Here is a 12,520-nt window from a genome sequence, read left to right on the forward strand (position 1 = left end):
TCCATGTTTGTGCCCAGTACCATTCTTCAAACTGCAGTCTTTTTCACAGAATTCACACAAAGAACTGGTTCTTTCCTCCTTCCTTGGGGAACTTTTCACACTTTGATAGTCTTTTAAACTGCTGTGTCTCCAGCTTTAATTCTCATTCTTCTTCAGTACTCACATTGCCACACAGTCACGGTGAAGTTTTCTCTATTTTCTGTAATCTGATTTTCCTGAGTTTTCGAACTTAACTCCTTTGCTTCTGTTTTTCCCACAAAGTGCATGCGATTGGAGTCTTCATAAGTAATAGCAACGTGCATTGCTTTCAAGATGGATTTACAAAACAGTCAAGATAACTTGACCTAGATTTAGTAACTCAAGCAGAAGTGAAAGTCGCTCAGTCGGGTCCCACTCTTTGTGACCCGGTGGACTGTAGTCCATGGAATTCTCCAGGACAAAACACAGAAGTGAAAATAGAGACATCCGGAGTGGATATCTTCCCAACACAGGGATCGAATCCAAGTCCCCCGCTTTGCGGGTGGTGGTTTCTTCACCAGGTGAGCCACAACAGAAGACCATAAACTCAACCGGACGACGAGGATGGGATTCGAACCCACGCGTGCAGAGCACAATGGATTAGCAGTCCATCGCCTTAACCACTCGGCCACCTCGTCGCACAACACGTGTATAGTCGTCAAAAGACAAGGGACAGACAGTAGGAGACTCGCGGACCAGTCCTCAGGCAGAAATCAAGAAAACAAAGCAAAACAAGAAAAGTTTTTTGTTTTGAGTGTAAAGAAGAGATAAAACCCTAACTGGAATCAAGTGGGTATTTTATTCCCTGGAAGAAGTAGTGCTGATCCGTTGGAAATGGACGGTAAATTTGTCAACTGTTCCGAAGTAAGAAGGGCCAGAGGTTTGCCTCTCTTTGGAAATGAGCAAGGAGGGCCGATTTTGCTATTACACCCTCACCCCCTCCCCCCACCCTGGCCCCAGGGCCCCCGCCCAGGACAAAAGAAAAAAAGAAAAGAAAGAAAAGAAAAAGGACGGGAAAGGAAAACGCTTGCTGGTTTATAATGATTAGGTAGGCGGTGGCAACGGTTCCAGAAGTGGTGAAAGGAGAAGGTGCATCTGTAAGCTGATGAACTGTGTGGTGCCTGTGATGCTCGAGAAAGGAACTGGATGGGTGTCACGAAAAGAAAGCCTAGCAGAGGATGGTTTCGATCCATCGACCTCTGGGTTATGGGCCCAGCACGCTCCCGCTGCGCCACTCTGCTGACAGATGGCCTATCCAGGCTGCTTTTTCCCTACTATGAGTATCATGAGCAACGTCCCATTTCCTTGTACAGATGAATTTTGGTTTGTTTATAAAATCGGAAGAACAAACCTCCCAGCAATAAGAAGATCAAACTTGTACGACTTATTGTACGTGTAAAGACTCATAGCACTTTCAGAACCATTGTCCTACACAAGAAAAAAAAAGAAAAGAAAAGAAAAAAAAAAGTCTTACCATAGGATATGCTATATGACTCCACTTCTACGAAATTCAAGAGCAGGCGCATTACCTGGCGCTAGAAATCAGACAGCGATGAGCTTGCAGGAGGCAATACTGACTGGCGAGGGGGCATATGGCGATTTTCTGGACTAACTGACATGTCCTGAACCTCGAGCTGGGCGGTGGTCACGTGGGAGTAGTATACCTCGGTTAAGTTCATCCAGCTCGATTTACACGTAAGCTCTTTACATTTTAAAATATCCTTTAATAAACTGTTGGGGAAAGGGTCCCATGGGGATGTAATAACCTAAGGGAAAGGAGAACGAGGGGGAGAGAGAGAGAGAGGAAGGGGACTAGAGGCATCACGGGACTGAGAGGGGTGGCTCCGGTGGACTCAGGTGCTGGGCGGGTCCCACTGGTTCACCTGAGGCTCTGCCAAGTGGCAATCATCACCCGGCCACCAAGGAGGACGACCGGAATTGACCCGGGGGGGAGGCACTGGTGCAGCAGGTAGGTGTTTCGATGCCGCGCGGGTGACAACCAGGCGGCGATGAGGAAAGAGTGTACAGATCGCCCATCTTCCAAGGCTCCCGCCTCCTCATCAGAAAGCGCCCACCTTCAGCCTGCCGGCCCTCCAGAGATCCAAATGCCCGTTTTGGTGACGTCAGCCCCTCGGCACTCCTGGACTCAGGCCCTGCTCGCCCACCAGAGCCCTCCTCTCCCACAACCAGCCCTGGCACACACACACACTGACACACTCACACTGGTACACCGGAGAAGACCATGTGACCGGCGCTGAGGCCTGTAGCCTGGACCCTCCAGACAGGTTGACTCAGCTGGAACCTGGAGCCCGGGCCCCATCTCTGCACACACTGCTTGCCACAAGCAGCAGGAGGCCCCATGTTTCCCGGAAAGGCGATGCCAACTGCCCCTAGGACAGGCCGCTGCACTCACCAACCTGCCCCTCTCTGCTCCCCCGCAGCCTGCAACCCCAGAGCAGAAACCCACAAGCCGAAGAGGCCTCAGCTTCCCCCTCTTCCTCCTCCAAAGAGTGGAAAGGCCTGTTTCCAGCCAAGACAAAATCACAAGGATCAGACGCACCCTCCTGCCTGAAAGAACCAAAACCTGGCAAAACAGATCAGAAACACTTTTCCAGACACCAAACATCAGGCAAAGAAGGATGGTAATCCCTGACAGAAAAGAAACGAATGAGCGATTTTGCTGGGAACTGACGTGAGATCTAGGATACTGCCTTGAGAGAGTTTCCAGGCCCCAGTGCAGGCAGAGGCTGGTGAACTCTCTGAGTTGAAGTGTCGGGGCGGATAAAGTCCAGGAGACCAAGACAGCTGGAGACGGCAGGACAGAGCACCGGAAAGGAGAGAGCCGGGAGAAGAGGAAACTCCAGGAAGCTCTCCACATGGACCTTAACGTTGGTCAGTGCACACAGGTAGGGAAACTATACAAGGCTGGGGAAAGAATCCCCACAGTGGTCAGAGAAGTGACCATGATACTGAATTCTCCTTTGAAGTCAGAAGCAATCATGGGAGATGCATGGCTGTCAACTGATGACAAGAGTCCAGATTTGATTCCTGGCCTCAAAAAAAAAAAAAAAAAAAAAAAGTCAGTCCTGTGGTCTTGTGTTTCTTGTTCAAAGTGGTGAAAGTGCTGCAGGCGTGTAGGGAGAGGAAATATCCCGAATCAGTCCACCATCTTGCACGGTCTCTCTTCACAAGGCAATCTTGGCTGTCAGTTCATCTTAAAGGGTCCTCAGAGACATGGAAAGAACAACCTTTTAAGAATGCCTCCTCACTTTGTATCTCTTGAGGATCTGAGAAAGGGCGTTGATTGAGCAACTACTTTGGAAAGACAATTTAAAATTCAATGCGCTTTTGACAAAAGGTTGCCAGGAATCTTTTCCACTGCCCCCACCCTCACCTCCCATCAAATTTTTCGTGTTAGGCCACCCTGTGACCCTGCCCGACTCTCTGTCCTCATCCATTGGTCCTGGAGGAAAGAGAACCCTGCCTGCCTGGAAAAATGCTGGGCTTGTGGTAGTAAGTGGAGAGCTAAACTGGGTAACGAGTGGATAAAACGTATGTGACGGCGGTGGATTTGGAACACGTTAGAGGACTCTTAACTGTCTCCTTACCTGTCTCCTGGGAAACCCGTATGTGGGTCAAGAAGCAACAGTTAGAGCTGGACGTGGAACAACGGACTGGTTCAAAATTGGGAAAGGCATAGGACAAAGCTGTATGTGTATTGGCACCCTGCTTATTAAACTTCTAAGCAGGGTACATCATGTGAAATGCCGGGCTGGATGAATCACAAGCTGGAATCAAGGTTGCCAGGAGAACTATCAACAACCTCAGATACGCAGATGATGCCACTCTGATGGCAGAAGGCGAAGAGGAACTGAAGAGCCTCTTGGTGAGGGTGAAAGAGGAGAGTGAAAAAGCTGGCTTAAACCTCAACATTCAGAAAACTAAGATCATGGCATCCGGTCCCATCACTTCATGGCAAGCAGAAGGGGAAAACTCCAAAATCAATGCGGACGGTGACCGCAGCCACGAGATTAAAAGACGCTTGCTCCTCGGAAGAAAAGCTATGACCAACCTAGACGGCGTATTAAAAAGCGGAGACGTAACTTTGCCGACAAAGGTCCGTGCATTCAAAGCTATGGTTTTTCCAGTAGTCCTGTACGGATGTGAGAGCTGGACCATAAAGAAGGCTGAGCGCGAAAGAATTCATGCTTTCGAAGTGTGGTGCTGGAGAAGACTCTTGAGGGTCCCTTGGACTGCAAGGAGATCAAAGCAGTCAATCCTAAAGGAAACCCACCCGGAGTATTCATTGGAAGGACTGTCGCTGAAGCTGGAGCTCCAACACTTCGGCCACCCGATGCGAAGAGCCAACTCCTGATCCTGGGAAAGACTGAAGGCAAAAGGAGAAGGCGTCGGCAGAGGACGACGTGGTTAGACAGCATCCTCCAGGAGACAGCGGAGGGCTGATGAGCCTGGCGTCCCGACGGAACAGCCACAACTGCAAGGGGACTCTACGCTCTATTCTCGGGACTGTGTGGGTTAAGATGCAAGTTTCCTGGGAAAACAAGTTGACGGCCTCCCGGAAGGGGAGACCAAAGACGACATGTGGCCCGTACGGGGATCGAACCCGCGACCTTGGCGTTATTAGCACCACGCTCTAACCAACTGAGCTAACCGGCCCTCACCTCTGCAAAGCTCCATCTCAGCTTCCTTTCCTCTTACGGCCCCCGCCTCCCCCTCCAAAATGTCAAGTTCCAACTGACTCTTCCTGTTGCTTCTCTTAAGAAGAGTTTCGTCATTGTCGTTGCCTTCCATCCTTAGTCAAAAGAATGAGACGCTGAGACGCTTTCTCGGAGAAGAAAACCAAAGGAAAAGAAGGCACAATTGGTTTTCGGTCGTATTCCTTGACGGGAAGGAGGAAACCGAAGTTTTTCGGAGGAAGCTGCGGCCTACGGCCCGGGGAATCCATGGAAGAATTTGCTGTTTGTGTAAAAGGCTCGCCGAAAACGCCTTAAGCTGGGCTGAGTGCAGGCTCTGCCGTACGAGATGGAATACGGTGCCTGAAGAATATTCCGACGGGTTGGATCGTCGGTAGTTCCCCCCCCACCCCCCAGGTTTACCGGTGAGACTCGGTGGGAGTTCGGAAGCTTCCTCATCTACCGAGTTTCTCGGAAGGTTCCGGAGAACGGTTCAAAATGCAAACTCCGAAGAGAGACGCTGTTTCCGCCCGGTTTCGAACCGGGGACCTTTCGCGTGTGAGGCGAACGTGATAACCACTACACTACGGAAACCTGCTTCCTCCGCGCCTTCTCGTTTTCGGCTAGCCCAAGCTGGCCACACCGAATCGGTTTTCTCTTTCAGGAAATGGTCGACGTTAGTGCGCCCTCCTATCACGACCAACAATGCTACAGTCAATGAGTCACACGAAGCAAATACTACCTCTAAGCGAAGAATTCCTTGCCAAAGGGCAGAGCAGACGTTGCCGGCAGCGTCCGGGTACAGTAGATGTCGGAAAACTGCTCGATTTTGTCTTATGTGGGTTTGTGTGACCTTTGGAAGTTCTGCGATCACCATCTCTTGAGTGCCAGAAAAGGACTGCAATGATTGAAGATGATTCAATGATCTTGGTTGAAAAGTAAGCGAGATTCGGTGCCCTTGAACTCTAGCAGTTGCCCATTCTGTGACGGGCAGTGTTTGGCTGATAGAAACCGAGGGGCGGAGAGGGGCAAATGCCCACTGGTCTGCCAGGCAGTCCTTACTTGTCCCCTCTGACCTCAATTCTGTGCCAGTTGAGCACAAGTCAACCAGAGTCAGACTAGAACTGCTGTGGTCGGTAACATCCTCAAGGCACTAACACTGCTGTTGTAGATATCATCAGTAACCTCCAAAGTCAGTTTGTTTCTCCGGGGCAAGCTGAGCTAACGAACCTCCGAGCCATGGACTGACTACCAGGGCAGAGAATGGTAAACCGGAAACATCCTGAATCCTGAAATGTCAAGAGTCGGTGATCAATCCCAGATTCTTTGGTCTTCCGCTTAAAACAGACAGACAGACAGACAGACAACAACAACAACAACAGAAACACCGCTAACTGAAAAACCAAAAGGGAGTGGACGTGAGGCTCGTCTCCCGCTCCCTCGCTTGGCGCCCTTTGGTCCAAAGGGCTGCTGTCCGAGTTTGGCTTTGTGTGCAGAGGTCACAGCAGGTGTTTGTTGGGTTACGCGTGGAACAGCTCTCTGAGGACCACGAAAAAGAAGTGTAACCGCGGAAAGTGGAGGTCTTAAGTTGAAGATCAGGATTTGTCGTGGCCGGTTAGCTCAGTTGGTTAGAGCGTGGTGCTAATAACGCCAAGGTCGCGGGTTCGATCCCCGTACGGGCCAAGGGGGCTTTTTTGCTCCTTACCACTCAAGGTGTTACTCGTTTGAACGCTAGTCTTGTATGTAACTTGGGTTTCTTCAAAAACAAAAGAAAAAACCAGCGTGTTACTCCTCCGTTTTGGAACAGCGCTCTTCGGGGCGCAGGGCCAGCCCCGATATCCGGTGCGCACCACCCTGGACTTTCTGGGTTTAACACTTCCTCGGTCAAAGCTACTCTTCCTTCTATTAGGAAGCGGGGAGGGAGGTGGTGAAGGGTAACCCAGTGGGAATACGGTGGGAAGACACTTGCCTAGCTTTTTTCCTTCCTACTTTCTTTCTCTTTCTTGTTCCTCGTCCTCCTCTTCTTTTTTCTTAAAGCCTCTTTGATGTGAAACTCAGTCCAGGTGTCCCTATGTGGTCCTTTCTCCATATTTGCTGTGGGAGATCGAAACCAGAAAATGCTTGATTGTGGATGTTCCAGTGATCGCCTTTGAAGGGTCCTTCGGACTCCCACAAGAGGTAGGATGGCCCCACGGGGTAGCAAGAAGCAAGGTTGAGGGAGCTTTTCCTAGCGCTTGTGAGCCGCCAAAGCTTGAAGAGTTTGGGTGTGGTTCAAGTGCAGGAAGGTCAGTTGTCAAAAGAGTTTCGAGCCAGCCAGGAGTCGAACCTAGAATCTTCTGATCCGTAGTCAGACGCGTTATCCATTGCGCCACTGGCCCCCTGCGACGGGAGGGCTTAAGCATGTCTATTTCAATGAGGCCTCGGAAGTCGTTGGTCTGCTATGAAGATAGAAATAACCCCGAAACTGATGACTCCCACCGACTCACTTCATTTAGGGTTAGTGTATGTACTACAACGTTGTTTTCCATTTCTACGTTTTGGATTACAAGCAAATCTAACCCTTAGGATATTCCATACATGGTAGAAAGAAGTCACTCCTTGAAAGCAAGTTTTCTGCTGTGAGTGCTCTTGGTTAATTTCTGCTATCTGTTAATCTGCCGGGCTTCCACCTCCCTCATCTATTCTATACTTCTTTTGGGCCCTGATGATGTGTCTGCGGATGGTTACTGACTGCCCTGTATTCTCTCTAACTAAGTGCTATAAAATAAAGTACATTTATTTGGTTTGGAAGTGCATTTGGCCATAAGAATCACATTCTTCTCCTCTTACTGTTAAAAGAGAAATTAATACTCCCTAAGAGGGAGAATCATGGCCAAATTCTATGATAAATCATGCATCGGATAAAAGCATACAGAAGTCAATGGTAAAGGCAAAAAGAGGCAAGAATGCAGGAACGGTATGCTCAAAGGTGCAGAAATCACATCAGGCAGAGACTGCTGGAATTCAAGAAATGATTTAATACCACATAAAATTTAAACAGACAGACATGCTCTCTTTAGACCCTGTGGTTATATGTTTCTTTTCGTTTTCAAGTCGGGCACAAGGAACACCTCAAAATATACAACTGCCTTGAGGAAAGGGTTTTGGATGTTGAGGGAGACAGGGCATAGTAATGTTCTTGATGGCACAAACTTGGAATCCAGAATGCAACGCTTTCTCACCCCAGCATTGCCATCTTTTGCCTGACTGGCCTTTGCAATAAAAGACAGGTGTACAGAAGCTAACAGAAATGTGAAGATTTATGCAGAAAGCTTTGGGGAAGTTTTATCTGAAGGAGTGATGATGGAGGGCAAGTTTCGAGGTTGAGGAGATAGTAACTAGGAACAGAGGTGGAACAAATAATATATTCACAAATCTCTGGGAAATAAGAGGACAGGGTGGTGGGGAGAGAGGGAGCAGTGAAGTGTGAAATGAAGCTGAAGACACAGACGAGGCCATGGGGAGGATTTCAGGCCATAAGCTTAAGGGTCATGTCATAAAATAGGTCTCAGATGTTCAGGTGGTAGGTGACCCTTTCAGAAGCACCGCTTTCTGCCTTTCATCCATTTGTCCTCTCAAAGTTCACAGAATCTGAGATCTAGTCTGATCTAATCTGAGTAAAAGTCAGCTAAGACTCCCCCAAAGATTGGAGAAAACTCCCAGGCATTCAAACCACGCAGCCCCCTTTAGACCGCAGCGGATTACAGCGGTGGTCCCCATAGACAGCCCGGCCAACCCGCCCGACACCCTCAATTGGAATTTCAGGGCTCTGCCACCCCCGAGTGCTGAGCTCCACCAGCGCAGAGGCAATGGGAGTTCAGACATAGAGGTATCACTTCCCTGAACGCGGGAGCCCCCGTTTTGCGGTCTGTACTCAGGTGTCAAGGGAAATAATCAACAAGCAGCCCATACCCGGAACAGAAGAGAAAGTGTGAATCAAGCCAAACTAAGGATGATAGGCCCCTGCGAGTGTCTCTCACTAATTCTGAAGAGCGACTCCGGAGAAACATGGTTTTCGGCAGTTTTATACCTTGTCTATTTATATAGATGGGTTATATGTATTTATATAGGTTGATTATAGTCTTTGCAGGCAAAGAAGGAGAAGCTCTACACAGTCAGCAAAAACAAGATCAGGAGTTGACTGTGGCTCAGATCATGAACTCCTTATTGCCAAATTCAGACTTAAATTGAAGAAAGTAGGGAAAATCACTAGGCCATTCAGGTATGACCTAAATCGAATCCCTTACGATTATACAATGGAAGTGACAAATAGATTCAAGGGATTCGAATCTGATAGACAGAGTGCCTGAAGAACTATGGACGGAGGTTTGTGACATTGGACAGGAGGCAGTGATTGAGACCATCCCCAAGAAAAAGAAATGCAAAAAGGCAGAATGGTTGTCTGAGGAGGCCTTACAAATAGCTGAGAAAAGAAGAGAAGTGAAAGGCAAAGGAGAAAAGGAAAGATATACCCATTTGAATGCAGAGCTCCAAAGAATAGCAAGGAGAGGTAAGAACGCCTTCCCCAGTGATCAATGCAAAGAAATAGAGGAAAACAACAGAACGGGAAAGTCTAGAGATCGCTTCAAGAAAATTAGAGATACCAAGGGAACATTTCATGCAAAGATGGGCACAATAAAGGACAGAAACGGTATGGGCCTAAGAGAAGCAGAAGATATTAAGAAGAGGTGGCAAGAATACACAGAAGAACTATACAAAAAAAGATCTTCATGAGCCAGATAACCACGATGGTGTGATCACTCACCTAGAACCAGACATCCTGGAATGCGAAGTCAAGTGGGGCTTAGGAAGCATCACTATGAACAAAGCTAGTGAAGGAGGTGGAATTCCACTTGAGCTATTTCAAACCCTAAAAGATGATGCTGTGAAAGTGCTGCACCCAATAGGCCAGCAAATGTGGAAATCTCAGCAGAGGACCCAGGACTGGAAAAGGCCAGTTTTCATTCCAGTCCCAAAGAAAGGCAATGCCAAAGAATGCTCAAACTACCACACAATTGCACTCATCTCACACGCTAGCAACGTAATGCTCAGAATTCTCCAAGCCAGGCTTCAACAGGACGTGAACCGTGAACTTCCAGATGTTCAAGCTGGATTTAGAAAAGGCAGAGGAACCAGAGATCAAATTGTCCACATCTGTTGGATCATCGAAAAAGCAAGAGAATTCAAGAAAAACATCTATTTCTGTTTTATTGACTAAGTAAGCCAAAGCCTTGGACTGTGTGGATCACAAGAGACTGTGGAAAATTCTTCAAGAGTTGGGAATACCAGACCACCTGACCCGCCTCCTGAGAAACTGTATGCAGGTCAAGAAGCAACAGTTAGAACTGGCCGTGGAACAACAGAGTGGTTCCGAGTTGGGAAAGGAATACGGCAAGGCTGTATATTGTCACCCTGCTTATTTAAGGTCGATGCAGAGTACATCATGTGAAATGCTGGGCTGGACGAAGCACAAGCTGGAATCAAGATTGCCAGGAGAAATATCAACAACCTCAGATATACAGATGACACCACCCTTATGGCAGAAAGCGAAGAAGAACTAAAGAGCCTCTTGATGAAAGTGAAAGAGGAGAGTGAAAATGTTGGCTTAAACCTCAACATTCAAAAAACTAAGATCATGGCATCTGGTCCCATCACTTCATGGCAAATAGATGGGAAACAATGGAAACAGTGAGAGGGGGCTCACTCTCACTGTTTTGGGGGTCTCCAAAATCACTGCAGATGGCTTGCGGACTGCAGCCACGAAATTAAAAGATGCTTGCTCCTTGGAAGAAAAGCTATGAGATACCTAGACCGCGGATTAAAAGGCAGAGACAGCGTTTTGCCAAGGAAGATCCCTCTGGTCAAAGCTATGGTTTGTCCAGCGGTCTTTTAGGGACGAGAGAGGTAGACCATAAAGAGGGCTGAGCGCCGAACTGTCGATGCTTTGGAACTGTGGTACTGGAGAAGCCTCTTGAGGGTCCTTTGGGCTGCAAGGAGATCAAACCAGTCAATCCCAAAGGAAATCAACCTTGAATACGCATTGGAAGGACTGATGCTGAAGCTGAAGCTCGAATGTTTTGGCCACCTGATGTGAAGAGCCGACTCACTGGAAAAGACCCTGATGCTGGGAAAGAGTGAGGACAGGAGGAGAAAGGGGTGACAGAAGATGAGACGGTTGGATGGCATCATCGACACAGCGGACATGAATTTGAGCAAACTCTGGGAGATAGTGAAGGACAGGGAAACCCGGCGTGCTGCAATCCGTGGGGTCCCAAAGAGTGGGACACGACTTAGCGACTGAACAGCAGCAACAACGGAAATACCGTGTGCGGTATTTTATGTGTTTTTTTAAATTAAAAAAAAAAAAAGTCTGTGCCTAAAACACACTCGCCACCGGCTCAATATACCATTAAAACATTTGCCCCTATCCTTTCCACTTCTGAGAAATCCGTCACACAGCCCGGCAAATCCAGAGTGCGCTGTTCATGGTCCTGACTCCGGGAATAGTTCTGGCTTCCCGGTGGCGACGCGGACCTTCTCCGCCTGCCGGTCGCGCGCTGCCTGTTGATCTCGAAGCCGAGTCCCCGAACCGTCGGAGAAGAGCCGCTGCCGGCCTAGATACCCTGCCTGCGAGGGCCCCCAGGCCCCGTTCCGTGTATGTCTGTCCCACAGCCTCGTCTCGAAACACACACGCAGACAGACGCACCTCAACTGCATTCCGATCCCAGCCGGGACTGTTCCGTGCCTAAATGGAACTGTCTTTTGGACCCGCGGAAGCGACAGGTCTGTGCGACTGAAGGACAACCCGCGGCAGGATGTGACCAGTCCGCCCAGGCAAGCCTAGGTGGGTGGGTGATTGGGTCCGGCTGCAGATGACCGCGTGCTGCCTGGGCTCCCGGAAAAGGGGCGACTCGGCGCCGACCGCCTGGTGGAAACATTTGAGCAGAGATTCGGATCCAGGCGGATTACGGGATAATTCCCTGAGGGTACTGGTGGGGATCCGCACGCGGACCCGGGGAATTAGGAGAAAAAGGAAAGGACAGTGAGATTAAGCAACGGTCTCCACCCGACACAAGATCTCCGTGTAGTTTCTGGGGACAGGAAACTTCTGATTCATTGCTGCCATCCCCTCCTCCATTCCTTTCCACCTTCTGCACACACAGATTTTATGTCGAAGGTTTTTGAAAATATTTCTGGTAAGGGGAAAAAAAAAAAATTGCCAGAGATGGAAGACATCTGGAAACCTCCCCTTTTTTCGTCTGTTGGTTTTAGCTTCTTGTTTGACTGATTGCATGCTTTCATTGATTCATTTGTACTGCTGTAGGCCTACCTCAGTTGCTTCGGGCCAGTTGCTTGCATTTCAAATCCTTTGCCCATAGGCCCACAGTGAAAGCGAAAACAATAAAGCTTGGTGAAGGAAATGTAGCGAAATGCTTCCATGCATTTGAGATGAGCGACTATATATTAGACAGGACAGAAGGAGCACTAAGCGTCCAGGACATAGTAAGCACTAAGCTACCCCCGTCCCTCACAAAAGCTGAACCCCTTTTTCCTCAAAATTGCACTAGGAGAGAACATTATAATTGACACATTGTAAAGCTGCTGGAGTTTGAGGAACGTCAAGAAATGTTAAAATGGAGTAAGTATTTTAAAAGGCCGTAGGTGAGAGCACGGGTGCTCTGAGGATACGTTAGAATCGGGAACCTTGGACAGGGCCGCAAACTCGGAAGGAAATCTTTGCACGTGTCTGTAAAGAAGCAAAAGCCGGG

At 48.7% G+C, this 12,520-nt stretch overlaps 6 non-coding genes across 6 annotated transcripts; 1 reads left to right on the forward strand and 5 right to left on the reverse strand.

Moving 5' to 3' along the window:
• Positions 1-574: 574 nt before the first annotated feature.
• TRNAS-GCU (transfer RNA serine (anticodon GCU)) lies at positions 575-656 on the reverse strand. The gene has a single exon. It is a non-coding gene; the product is annotated as a tRNA-Ser (tRNA).
• Positions 657-1,187: 531 nt separating this feature from the next.
• Positions 1,188-1,259, reverse strand: TRNAM-CAU (transfer RNA methionine (anticodon CAU)). The gene has a single exon. It is a non-coding gene; the product is annotated as a tRNA-Met (tRNA).
• Positions 1,260-4,621: 3,362 nt separating this feature from the next.
• TRNAI-AAU (transfer RNA isoleucine (anticodon AAU)) lies at positions 4,622-4,695 on the reverse strand. The gene has a single exon. It is a non-coding gene; the product is annotated as a tRNA-Ile (tRNA).
• Positions 4,696-5,233: 538 nt separating this feature from the next.
• TRNAV-CAC (transfer RNA valine (anticodon CAC)) lies at positions 5,234-5,306 on the reverse strand. The gene has a single exon. It is a non-coding gene; the product is annotated as a tRNA-Val (tRNA).
• A 1,015-nt stretch (positions 5,307-6,321) lies between these two features.
• On the forward strand, positions 6,322-6,395 carry TRNAI-AAU (transfer RNA isoleucine (anticodon AAU)). Its single transcript has one exon. It is a non-coding gene; the product is annotated as a tRNA-Ile (tRNA).
• A 622-nt stretch (positions 6,396-7,017) lies between these two features.
• TRNAR-ACG (transfer RNA arginine (anticodon ACG)) lies at positions 7,018-7,090 on the reverse strand. Its single transcript has one exon. It is a non-coding gene; the product is annotated as a tRNA-Arg (tRNA).
• Positions 7,091-12,520: the final 5,430 nt, after the last annotated feature.

This window comes from Giraffa tippelskirchi, chromosome 8 (assembly GCF_054371585.1).
Source record: "Giraffa tippelskirchi isolate mGirTip1 chromosome 8, T2T-mGirTip1v1.2.pri, whole genome shotgun sequence".
NCBI lineage: Eukaryota > Metazoa > Chordata > Mammalia > Artiodactyla > Giraffidae > Giraffa > Giraffa tippelskirchi.